This window comes from Ammospiza caudacuta, chromosome 5, assembly GCF_027887145.1.
Source record: "Ammospiza caudacuta isolate bAmmCau1 chromosome 5, bAmmCau1.pri, whole genome shotgun sequence".
NCBI classification, from domain to species: Eukaryota; Metazoa; Chordata; class Aves; order Passeriformes; family Passerellidae; genus Ammospiza; species Ammospiza caudacuta.
In genome coordinates this window covers 28,789,215-28,801,674 of record NC_080597.1, presented here as the reverse complement: position 1 = coordinate 28,801,674, position 12,460 = coordinate 28,789,215, and the positions used below count along the sequence as shown (strand labels likewise).

The 12,460-nt window shown below is 44.1% G+C and overlaps 1 protein-coding gene across 4 annotated transcripts in view; it reads right to left on the bottom strand.

The window, feature by feature from the left end:
• TNRC6B (trinucleotide repeat containing adaptor 6B) overlaps positions 1 to 7,494 on the bottom strand; it is a 134,208-nt gene extending 126,714 nt beyond the window's left edge. For 2 of the 4 annotated variants that reach the window (XM_058804452.1, XM_058804453.1), the window contains exon 1: positions 7,297 to 7,494. The gene's annotated coding sequence lies outside the window, so the exon portion shown is untranslated. Of the gene's footprint in view, positions 1 to 6,881; positions 7,040 to 7,296 lie in introns of those variants that run through there. The other 2 variants (XM_058804454.1, XM_058804451.1) reach the window with 2 other exon arrangements.
• Between the last annotated feature and the right edge of the window lie 4,966 nt (positions 7,495 to 12,460).

Sequence of the window (12,460 nt, the reverse complement as noted above, 5' to 3'; positions counted from 1 at the left end):
CAGTTTATCTAGTTACCTTCAGCTGGTGAAAGCAACACGATCCAGCACTGGTTAAGTGCAGGGTTAGGGCTGGAGAGGGAAGGGACTGGTTATGTCACCCTATTCTTGCCCTCAGGCCACCACAATGTAACACTGTCAGGAGCATTTTCCTTTGCTTATTAGACAATGTTAAAAAGTATTTGATACAATGGGACTTCTATCTGTTTTCTCCACAGTCTAATTCAGTTTACAATCAACAGGAAGCTTCTCTCAATATGAAGCTTTTTCCACAATACATAAATTGCCATGCAAGAGAAAGTTGGACTTTGAATATGAAAGAACCAGAGCAGTTAACTTCCAACAAATGAAAGTATTATCAGCCAGTTTTGGTTGTGCCTCTGAGTACTCTAAAAATTAAAAAGGCCAAGCAAACAAAATTATGGGCAACTAATCTACAACAACTATGGAGTTTAAAAAATGTGTGGAAAAGCCTAGCTTTGCAATAAAATACATCTTCCCCCTTTCAAGTACCATTTATCAAAGTGAGTGCCATCAGAAACACAGGCAACTTCCCCTAAGCTTTTATTAAATACAACAGAAACACTGAACACCAACTAAAATCTACACCTGTTCTTCAGGCTGCCACCACACCAGCTGCAGAAAGTAGACAAGCAGATCCTGAAGCACCCAAACATTTATCTAAGCAAAAAGCACAGCTATAATAATCAAAACCCAATTTTAGCTTTACTATTGCACCTTGCCTTGAAGGGGTAGGAAAAACATGAGCTGAGCCTGTAGGAAATCATCAAAAAAAGTCACTTGTTATGAGGGGCAGGGAAATACTATAGTATTATAGGGAATAGTAAAGACAAGATCCATTTTAAATGTGAGAATCCATTTCAAATGTGAGAAAATATTAAGTATTGATTTTTTTTGCAGTGTCAATGAAAAATGGTATGAATCTTAATGAACAGTCACAAATAAGCACTGTGGCTTGACTCTCATTTTTGTTCTCTTCAAAAGAAGACTCATCTGCATTTTAATTTGTCAGAATAGGCATCTGATACAACACAACTCAAACCTGATAATTCAGAATCTCAGCCATTTGACAAACAAAAATACCAAAAGTTTAATTTAAAACAAATTTTTCTCAGAATCCAAATACATATGGAAGGATAAGAATTTAAATTACAGTGGTTGTAACAGTAAAATATCCTGCATAGACACACACTGGTGCCAAAGCACTCTTTTTTTAGTTCCTTACTTGAAGCAGTTAAGTGGAACTTAAAAAACAAACAAAACCTTGAAAATAAAACCCCCAAACATCATTATCAGAATAAACACATTCCCAACACAGAGTGAAACTGCTATATTTACAGCAATGTAAGAATGCTGTTATAATAACACTAATACATCCAGGAAAAATCTCAATACATAAAAACCCCAGAGAGAGTCCCAAGCAAAGATACTAAACCCCATAAAAGTAGATGAAAATGCTTTAAAGCAACTATTTAGAGCAATATGTATTATGGCCTTCTCTCTTAAAGGGATTTTGGGCTGCTTCAGATCAAGGATGGATCATAATTTGTTCTGAAGTATATTTTGATCTTTGTAAGAAGCTGGGGTGAGGGGACACATTCTCTTCCTCTATCTCAGAGGCAAATTTTTAAATCAAAATATTATCCTAACCCTTTTCCCCAAGTTCCTCATCATTCCTCATGCTAGCTGCACCCTCTAATACTATTAACTTACTGTTTCTCAAGTCAATGTGCAAGCAACAGAAACCTCAGAGGTTTGAAATAGTGTTTCACTATAGTGGTAAAGTAAGTGAGTGTGTAGGCAATTTAATCTACAAAATCTAACTTCTGGAAAAGCTTTTAAATCACAAAGTTACTGTACTGTTGTGTAAAAAGCAGAATATACTCTCAGCTGTAATAAGAAAATGTACTCTGTGTACATCTTCTCCAGAAAGAGACATCAGATTATTTCTAAGGATCCCCAAATGTGCCAGGAGAGAGCTAAAAGGTTCCCAAATGTCCAGGAAAGAACCTTCAAATATGGGTTAAAACCCGGCTCTCTTCAGCTCCTAAACACAGAAGTTCCTAACTCGAGGTCACTGACACCAGTGCTGAGTAATTTGTATCTCTTGGCTGTAAGAAGCAGTGAGATGAGAGGATCTACACCAATTATCCTTGGTGGATCACCCTAAGGCCAAAATAGATTTATCCACAGTAGACTGGCAAGTCCTTGAAGAGTTCCTTCTATTTCCCAGAGGTGGGTTTCCTACCTCTCCTACCACTCATGTGGTACTGCTGTGAGACTTATGCAGAGAGGTCACAGGGCCAGGGAAGTTGGTGATGGGATTGCCATGGAACAGCCCAGCAGTTCCTTAGCTCTGACCATGTGGAGACCTATCAGACCAGTCCTAAAACAAGAAGGGCAGCAAAAACCTTCCCAAACATTCAGCTTCTGGACTTAAAATCATACATTTAATTTAACTAGTGAAATTCTCTCACAAAGTCTGCTTTTGCCGCATGAACAACACATAAGAGAACTGCAGGTACAACCAGTGCTTGTGGTAAGAAAATAGGAGGGACTTGAGTAGAAAAAAAAACCCCTGCAACCCTAGGATACAAGAGGATCGGAGGAACAGAAAGAAGCATTTCCAACAAGCAAAACAGAGGCTGATTTTTCAGAATCTGAAAAATCTTCAAACTTACCAGAAGAAAGCCAACAGTATTTGCAAAAACTATGTTCTTTGTAGACTACTACCAAATCAAAGGGTAGTAAATTTCTGCTGTTACAGAACAGACTTTACTAACGAAAAACCCAATACACTACTGAAAAATTCTGCCAGGTTGTTTTTCTTTATAGCACTTTTTATGACACTGTCAAGAGTCATGATAAAAGTATAGAAATTAAATGCAAGTAAAAACATCAATGACTTTTACTTCATTACTCATTTAGATGGATTAGAGGACTTCCCCTCATACAAGCAACATGATATCGCTGTATCGCCTTTTGACTAATCCTCTGTCAGCCTATCTAAAATTATCAACTCTTTGTTTTGCAACTTTGCTTCTTATCCTTTCATCTGCTAATTAGCTTTCCAGCCTCCCATCTTCTGTCTAACACGGTCAAAATATACCAACTTCCAGGTTATTTTTTACAGATTTATTATGACCTGTATCCTGTAGTACACAGCACAAGTGCTGCCTTATGATACCTCCCATTTCTCCTGATGTTACTCCACAGACTTAAAAGCTAAACTAACTAAGAGCTGCTTTCAGGTCCATTTTACTTTTTTAAGTAGATATTTTAAAAACTTTAAACAGTGTTAAGTCTCAGAACATTAACTTGCTTCCCAGATTTTCTCACAGAGGAACTATTGAGTTTTTTCTGATCCACAGACATTAAATCAGGAAATACATGCACGATATCCAATTTCAGAACTACTAAAGCTGGCAGGGCCCAGAAACGCAATCCGTACTGACTAGCTGAAACTGGAAAAGGTCATCTCCATAGCTCACTGCATGGTAAACACGGAGAACATCCAAACTCCAACCACAACCCTCACGCTGATGAAAACTTCAAAACCTCAGAACATTCCCCTACAACATGATGCAAACCATAATAAGTGTAAAAACACCCTCTCCCTCTAACCGCTATAAGAAGGCAAAGGGAAAAAACAAATTTAACATACTCACTGCCTACTGCTCTAAAGGAGAAAAAATAAGTGACACCAACGCCTTCCAGCAAAGCATGTTTACTCCCCTGAAGAAATAAAAAATAATGAGTAGAAGTGCAACACAAAGAAGGCACAAGCAGAAGAGAAATGTAAGGAAGCATAAGAGTTTTATTATCCGCTGAAAGGGCCAGGGAACAGCAGTCAGAATATCCTGATTACTCTCACCCCGGTCACCTCGCAAGCTGAAATACCAGCAGGGACGACTTGTCTGACAGTGACAGCTGGCCCAAGTACCAGAAAGTGCCCCTAGTTTTATTAGCACATAGTAGCCAAAAGTTTTGTTTGGATTCACAAGAAGTTAACGTGAATTCTTCAGTCCATATTCCACACTCTGTTTGCTATCAAGAACAAGCAACCTTACCATATATGTTTTATCTGAAATAGGAGAAAGACAGTAAATGCTAAGCTCAGGAAGACTGTTAGGAAGAATACATGTATTTTTCTACCACAACTGGTCAAACCATTAGAAATGCATGTTACTGTCTGCTCAACATCTCTGTGCTAGGTTCTTGCAATTAGAACTGAAGACAGACATTCCCTTGCTATTTTTTCCCTAGGACAGTGAAACATTTCATTATTAAAATTACTGAAAATGGAAGAAACAGACCATTAAAAGCAAATCCAGAGCAAATACATTTTATAAGCAGAGGTGACAGAAAACTTTTAGTTCTAAAGAAAACCAGTGGTACATATGTGCTAGTATCAGGTACTTCCCTCCTTTATCTATGTGTTAAACACGCTTAATTTATCCTGTGAAAACAAACAACGCCAGTTCTTCACAAAAACTCATCTACTGACCCAAACTACACACAGGTTAAAGCTGAGTGAAGAACAACAACTAATGATAAAGAACTGAATAGCTGTAAAATGCTAGGAATGCTGTAAGCAGAAGTATTGCAGAATTTGTGAATCTGATAGCAGCACTATGAGCAATGACTGAGGAAAGCCATTGCAAAGAAACTGGAAAATGACTGTTAGTTTTTATTACTGCACAAAGCAGACAATATTTATGTATAAAGGTTTCCAAGAAAATAAACACAATAATGGCAGTAAGTGACTAGAACAGACTGCATCCAAGCATTTTGCAGAAAATGGAAATAGAGTAACCAAACCATTAAGCAGACTATTAATAAACTCATTCAAGTCAATAACTAAGCTTCTTAGACTTATTCTATGATCTCCAGTTCCTACTGCTTAATTGTAAATCCAATCTCTTCTGTGAGCAGAAGAACACCAGCTTCACCATAGGGAAAAAAAAAATCACTCAAAAACCCCAGAGAACAAACCCCATTTGAACATATTTTCAAATTACTATTTTTATAGCAGTCCTTCAATTCTTTCCAGCATTCTGGCCGCAGCTATTCTGTTCTACATGCAGCTATCTCTACATATGATTTTTATTATGCATTATTCTGCAAAAAATTAATTCCTAATCTCTTACTTGCTATGATAGGAGGCAGATCTAAGGTAAAATATACTACCTCAGAGTTACACAAAATTCTCTCCTGAGGCTTCCTCCTCTGAAGTCATCCTCCAACATCAAGTTTTAATGATGAAACAAGCATCATCAAGCAAAGCCACAACATACACTCAACCTAAATGCTTTATTGGACTATTCTGTCACAAACACTGGCAGATTAAGCCTTGTCAAGACTTCTATGTCCAAACGTTTGAACTTATTATTGAAATGAAAGTGTGGATCTCTAGCTAAATTTGCAGATATACAGAAACTGGAATAATGCATTAATTCAAAAGTCTGCCTAATCAAGAGACACTGACTGGTTTATCATTGCATTTTTACCAGGACTTCCATATTACAGGATATACATTTTGCCCATCAGCACACATGCAGTATAGCAAAACAAGACAAATGTCTAGTGATGACCTCACCTACTCTCTACTAAGACACATGTGCCTGTACCTTACTGCCCCAAAGCCTCACAGCAGAAAATCTAACACACAGCTAACACCTCTCTGGGCTCCCTTCCCCCATGTCCAGCCTCAGCTTTTCGCAGGGTGACTTCTTGGCTGGGGAATTGTCTAGTTACATCTGCAACTCAGTAAAACCCAGGTGAAAAGTCACCCCTGCAAAGCCCTCCCCCCAGATACATCTACCCAGCAGACCCTGCACGACCCAGGGCTCGTGTAGAAAAACTGGAGCTTATCTTTTAGCTCGGGGCCTTGGGTATTGCAGCAGATGAGAGCATTCACTCACATCTCACCAGAGCACAATCCAAGGAATCTGCACCCTCAGAGAGTCACCGCAGGAGAGGAGGGCATTGCTGAGCAACTTCACTGTGCACAAGCTAACTACAAAGCTGCTTGAACTTGTGCACATATTTAATAACCCTATGAATCAAAGCTATCACCTCTACAACACTTGTAGCAGGAACGAATTTCCAAAATCCATTCATATGGATGGCGATATTACTGGAAAACACTAGGTAAAACAGATCTTTCAAATACAACCCCTAAAGACCTACCTACCTATCTAATTTGCAGAAAAACTCACAGTTTTGGTAGAGGTTGTAAACTTGACAACGTTTGTAGACGTCAACGACAACGCCGTACCTTTTGTAGAGGTAGTAAGCTGAACTCCAGCAAGTTATGATTTAAAAATAGTAATTAATGGATTATAAAAACGTTAACTTTGCACAGAGGTATTTTAACACATGTTCATAAGGTTAGTGAAACGTTACCACGGAAAAACAAGCACTGTTTACATCAGTAAGCATTTCTACTTTAGCTAGGAAAACACTTTGTTGAGTCTTCGGTTTATTCAACAAGCCTCAGCTGTATGCTGTAGTAGATCCTCCTACATGCACTCTCACGAAGCAGATCTGAGCTTGCAAGATACCACGCTGCAAGCAGCGCTTATCCACAGCCAGCGAAGCGTCTCCAGAAACAAACATTCCCTCTCATCTTGCTACAAACAGCTGGGGAAACTTTTTTTCCCCCCTAGGACACACCTCTGAACACGGTCACTCTTCCCACCCACCCATCGTATATACACACACGTCTTCACCAGCATCACGTCCCGCTCATCCAGCGCGGTTTGCAGCGGTACCAACGCAACCTCGGCTCTGTCCCCACACTACAGCACTTTTTTTCCCCATCCACACCAGGGCCCCTCGGAGTGTTTCCGCCGCCGTACCTCCTGCCCGGCCTGGGTGATCCGGCGGGCGGGCGGGCGGCTCTCCCCCGGGGCCCTGTGTGGAGCGGGAGGGGGCGGTGGGGGCACCGGGGCGCAGCCGCGGCGCACGGCGGCCGCACGTGAGGCGAGGAGGGGGCAGCGCTCGCCCGGCTGTGCCCCGGGACAGGCGCTCGGCGGGGTCGGGGCGGGAGCAGCGGCCGCTCCGCCACCGCCGGGGCAGCGCCCTTGAGCCGCCGCTCGGGGCCCCTCCCGCCGGCCCGGCCCCCCCGTCCCTCCCCCGCCCCGCGGCACCGCGGCCCGGCGCCAGAGGCCCCTCAGAGGCGGCGCGAGGGTGCGCAGGGCGGGAAGGGCTGCCGGGGAGTCCCGCGGCGGGAGCCGGGATAGGGAGTAGGTGGGGGGCCCGTCCCGCACTCACCGCCGAGGCGCCGCCGCGGTGCGCTGAGCCCCCGTTCTTCTCAGTGCCGGGGGCGGCTCCGCCCGCCCGGGAAACACGAACCCCAGGAAGCAAAAGGCGAAGAAGCTGCGAAAAGCGTACCCCCCCCCGCTCCGCCGGCGCCGCCAAAAAAACACCACCGGGGGGGGGAAAAAAAAAACCAAAACCAAACTTTCCTCGCCGCCGTCTCTCCCTCCCCCGAGGAGCACGAACCCAAACACACCGGGACACGCCCCCGCACCGCCCCTCGCACCGCCCATTGGACGGCGCCTCGCCGACCCCCGCGCTGATTGGTCGTCCTGCCTGCTCGTCTTCTCCTTCCGCTCCCCTTTCCGCCCCTTCACGCTGCCCATTGGGAAGAGTCCCGGGGCTCTCTCCGTCCATTAGCCAGAACGCATGTCAATCACAGAGGAGCACCGCCTCTCGGCGCTTTCCATTGGGTTCTCGCGTCACTACACGCCCGCCGATTGGCTGCATTTGCTGGCTGTCATCGTTTAGCGTTGCCCCCCTTCACATCCCTCACTGGCTCCCGCCCCTTCTTCCTCTGCCAGTTAGGTGCGAGATTTGCCCCTTAAATGGGGCACTCGCGCGCCCTCTTCTACTTGTCCCGCCCTTCCGCCCTACGGATTGGGCTGTGGGTCGCACCCTCCGACTCCATTAGAGAACGAATGTGCCCGTTACACCGTAACAACGCGGAGACCCGCCCACCGAGCCGCGCTCCTCGGCGGCCCCTGGGACCCTCCTCAGCCGAAGCGAGGTTACGTCAGTTTGTGCACTCGTGTGCCGGCCGCATGGGCGGGGCGCCATGACGGGCACAGGCAATAGCGCGTATGGCCGCGGCTGTGGCCGCTCAGCGGCGCCGCGACACGGCACCAACGCCACACTGCCCGCCGCCCCCAGCGACATCTCCGCTTCGCCCCGCCCCTCCGCGTGCACGCGCGACAGCTATTGGACAGGAGATGTGTCAGTCGTGCAGCTCGCGAAGCTCATTGGCCGTTGTCCGACGCCTGCGCAGCCAACCGGCGACCGCCCCCTGATGTCACTCTCCGGATGACACAGCAACCGTGAGCTGGGGGTGGGGAAAGGCAGGACCGTGCCTTTGATTGGTTGGCTTCACTGTCAATCTCCCTGGAGGGAGGACAGTGGGCTGGGTGATGGCGCGTGCCCGCCGCTCCCCACGTGGCCCAGGCAGCTGCGCACGTGACGGGGGCCCGCGACCGGGAAAACTCGCGGAGAAGGAATTTGGGGTGACCGCGGCGTCATTGCTCAATGCAGTCGTTACAAACACACGTTGATCTTCATTAGCCCTGCAGTGGGCCCAGCCAGAAGCTGCGGGGTGTGGGTGGTGGGTGCGAGGCTGAGGCAGGAGCGGGCCCGGGGACGCTTCCCTGGGAGGTGGCGTGAAGGCCGCCATGAGCAGCCCTGTTAGCCCCGGGCTGCAGGGCGGGCAGGCGGCAGCGCTGCGGGAGCGCAGAACGGCAAGGACAAAACGGGAGGTGCACCAGCAGGAATTAGCGGGTGCATGGCACCAGGAATTAGCAGGGTACAAGAGCAGGGCCAGAGAGCATTGAGACAGCACTCAGGGAGTGCATGGATAGCAGAAGCCTGTGGAGGATAAACTGGGGCCAGAGGTTGTCCTTGTACCGAATTTCTATGCTCGATCTCATTCTCCAGCATATTTGAGGGCTGCTGTTCCATTGATGAGTGTCGCTTCCTGACCTCGCCCAGGGCTGCCAGCCAGTGCAAAGTTTCCATTTGATCTCCTCGGGAGAATCCTGTTACAGCCTGACCAGCGGAGCCCTGGAGCAGCTGAACGCAGAACTCGAGGGGTGTGATGTGCCTGTCACCTTAGTAAACGGGCCTGCGGGTGTTTGGTGAAAACGTGCTCTTGTCTTCTGCCCTTCACAGGTTAGTCACCAGCAGGAGGGACAGCTGCCAGCGCAGCAAAGCCACCTGTGCTGGTGGCACAGACAGCAGACAAGATCCCTGCAAACTCAGGCGACACAAGTCAGTAAAGAGCAGTGAATCTTTCGATGGCTTCTCCATTCAGTGATGGTAATTGATTTTTACATTGATTGGTGGGGAAAGAGCCCCATTAATATGAATAAGATTTCATACTGGATATGCACATACTTGTTACTGTGGTGCTGTAAGGAATACAAAAGGCTCTGTATAAATCAATATGAATTAGTAATATAACTTTTGGATGCACTTTGCCTCTCTTCCTCATTGTTTATTCAGTGAGTAGGAATGGTCCGTATCCTGTCTATCCACATGGAATTTTCATGTTGTAGGCAGAAATCACTAATACACCAAGAGTACAGGTTGCACACTTTGGGAGAGAAAGATCTGTCCAAGATGCTGACCTTATCTTTGCCATAAGCAAAAAACCCATAAAATAATTTCCCTCTTTAAATTCTCTTTCCCCTTATTGGTCTCTTTTGTGAGTGTTTCTTCCCAAGTTTTGCTCAGGGTTTTGGTGTGCATATAGGAGCAAAAGGTACCACCCTCCATTATCCCTGTTTTACACTACAAAACAAATTTGAGCTGTAGAAACCAAGCAGATTTTGTTGGTTTGTCTGAAGTTATAATGGATGACTCAGGAGTTCCCACCCAGGTTCACCTGTGGATTTGGAAGGAATCACAGCTGCCAGACTGGTTTTGACTCTCATAAAGCCCAAATGCTTAGGAACAAAATAATTCTTCCTGTTTTTTCATACCTCCCCACTACCAATCCCATCCAAAAACGGGACCAACTTGGACAGTGACAGTGCGTTTTTTCATCCACTGGGTGTCAGTATTACACTACCACTGTGCTGCCTTCCCAGGTGCTGGGAAAGGTTGGATTTCTTTGGGATGAAAGTCTTTCCTTTCTGATAGAGAAGTGATGAGAAAAACCATTATAGCTTCGGGGAGTGGTCTCACTGCAACATGAGTGTTCACTTTTGCTACTGCAGAAACAAGCTGGGACCCTGCCTGCAGACATCCCAAATACCAAACTTCACACAGACTGCAGCCAGACAGACATCAGAGTTGAGGTCAATCCACAGCCTTTTCACTCTTAGGTTATGAAAATACATCATCTATTCTTCTTTAAAATTAAGTTTATTTATTATAAATACTGCATCTGACAGGGAGACAATCTAGAAAAAGCCTGCATGAAGGTACTTCTCTAAACAAACAAAGAGTGCTGCCAGCTTACGACAGTTCTGGATGCAGGAATGAGAGAGGACAAGAATTTGGAAACAGATTTGATATTTGGAATTTGTAATCAGGGTTTTTGACACTGGTTTATTATTTCAAAAAGTTCCATGACATGATTTTTTATAGGCTTGCTAGGTTTTTTAATCAATGTACCTGAATGAACTCTGGATAGTCAGTCACTAAAAACTACTGATATTTTTAGAAAACACCTTTGCTAACCCTGCCCTTTTTTCTGCTTTGGATGCCCTAAGCAGCAGCTGTCTTGTGGGAAAGGACCCAGCTACTTACCTGCATGGGGATTAAGAGAAAGGTTACTTTTTGGAAAGCCATAGTCAACTATGTGCTGATGCTCTTTATGGTGTCCTGTGTTTAAGTGTTTTCATGGGAAATGCAACATTTAACATGTGACGCAATGCTGTACTTTATCTGTGTCTAAAATTCAGGCAGCACTGAAAAAGAAGATTGCCATTGTTTAAAAGATGATTCATAGAAAAAGTAATAAAAGAATTGATGTTCTTTTGTTTTATATAAACACAGGCTGATGAGATTATTTTCTTACTTACATCTTTCCCCTGGAAGCCGCTTTTTAATCCATCCTTTTTCTCAGAAGACTTCAGAGAAGTTTCAGCAGGCATATGGCATCAATCTACGAGGGGAATAAAACATAAATATTTACAAAGATTTTGATCCTGTTTAAATACCTATTATCCTTATTTAAAAATATTTATCCTAATAATTGCTTTCAGCAGAGATATCTGCTAAAGATTCAGCATTTCCTATTTCCTTCAATTGAGTGGTGAGAAGTTTTCTCAGCCATTCTTGTGCATTCTTCATGGAACTTTTCAGGGAACAAGCAAGAGAGAGGAAGTAATACTTCATATGCCTGGGAGCTGTAAAGATCAGGATAGAAAAAAGGAATTTGTGTTTAAAATAGAGAAGAGCAGATTTCAACGCGATTATTTTTTCCTTTCTAAGCCACCCAGAACAGCAAAGAAGAAACACAAAAGAGCAATTTAGGTAAAAAGAAAGCAATGAATACTAGAATTAAGCTAAATAGCAAGAGGAAATTAGGGAGATGTCAGATGTAATTTTCAAATTTGTATGTTAGTCACATGATTAGTGCTAACATTCCTGCTTTACAAAAAACTGTAAAAATATCTTTAATGACTGTAAGTGCTCAGGACCTGAACTTTAAGTCCCAGTCAGACACCTCCACATCTCCAACTGTTCTTAATATAGTAGGCTTATTTTGACATTACCTATTTTTATGTGTCATACCCAGGAAAGACATGCAGCTGCAGTAGAAACAAGAGCAGTTTATGCATGTTGTGGGCAAAGTGCTTAGCAGAAGTTTCAATTTGTTTTGCTGTCATGCTTGCATTATATTGTCAGAAGGAAAAGGGAGAAAGAATTTTGTCAGCCCACAGCTAAAGGGGAAAAATTGTTAATATGATGGCAGTGGTTTTAAATAGAGAATAATTCATGATACAACTTCGGTTTGTTTTTCCTGGAGGCAAAATTAAAACAATGCTTCATTAACATTATTTGAAGCTATTTTAAATACAGCTATTTTCAGCAAAACAATGCTAACATGTGGAGGTTTTTTAATGAAAAAACAGACAATTAGGAAAATGTTTTGAAAAATATTGTAATCTTTTATGCAGTCTCTTTTTGCCTTTTTTTTCCCCCACTATTTCAGTCCTGAAAGTGAACCGGCATGTGTATAGGAGTTATCAGCTAGCAGTTATGCTGAGACTAGAAGTAGTGCAGCTCTTCGGAGAAGATTTTCATTAACCAACTTTTAACATTCCCATTCCACCAACTTGTTTTGAGCTATGATACTCAACATCAGTAGCAGCTTGTGCAAAACTGTTTTGAGTCCCCTTTAGCTGAATTTAAAAGGAAAATGAAGTATTGATAGGTAAAAGCAATTATAACATCA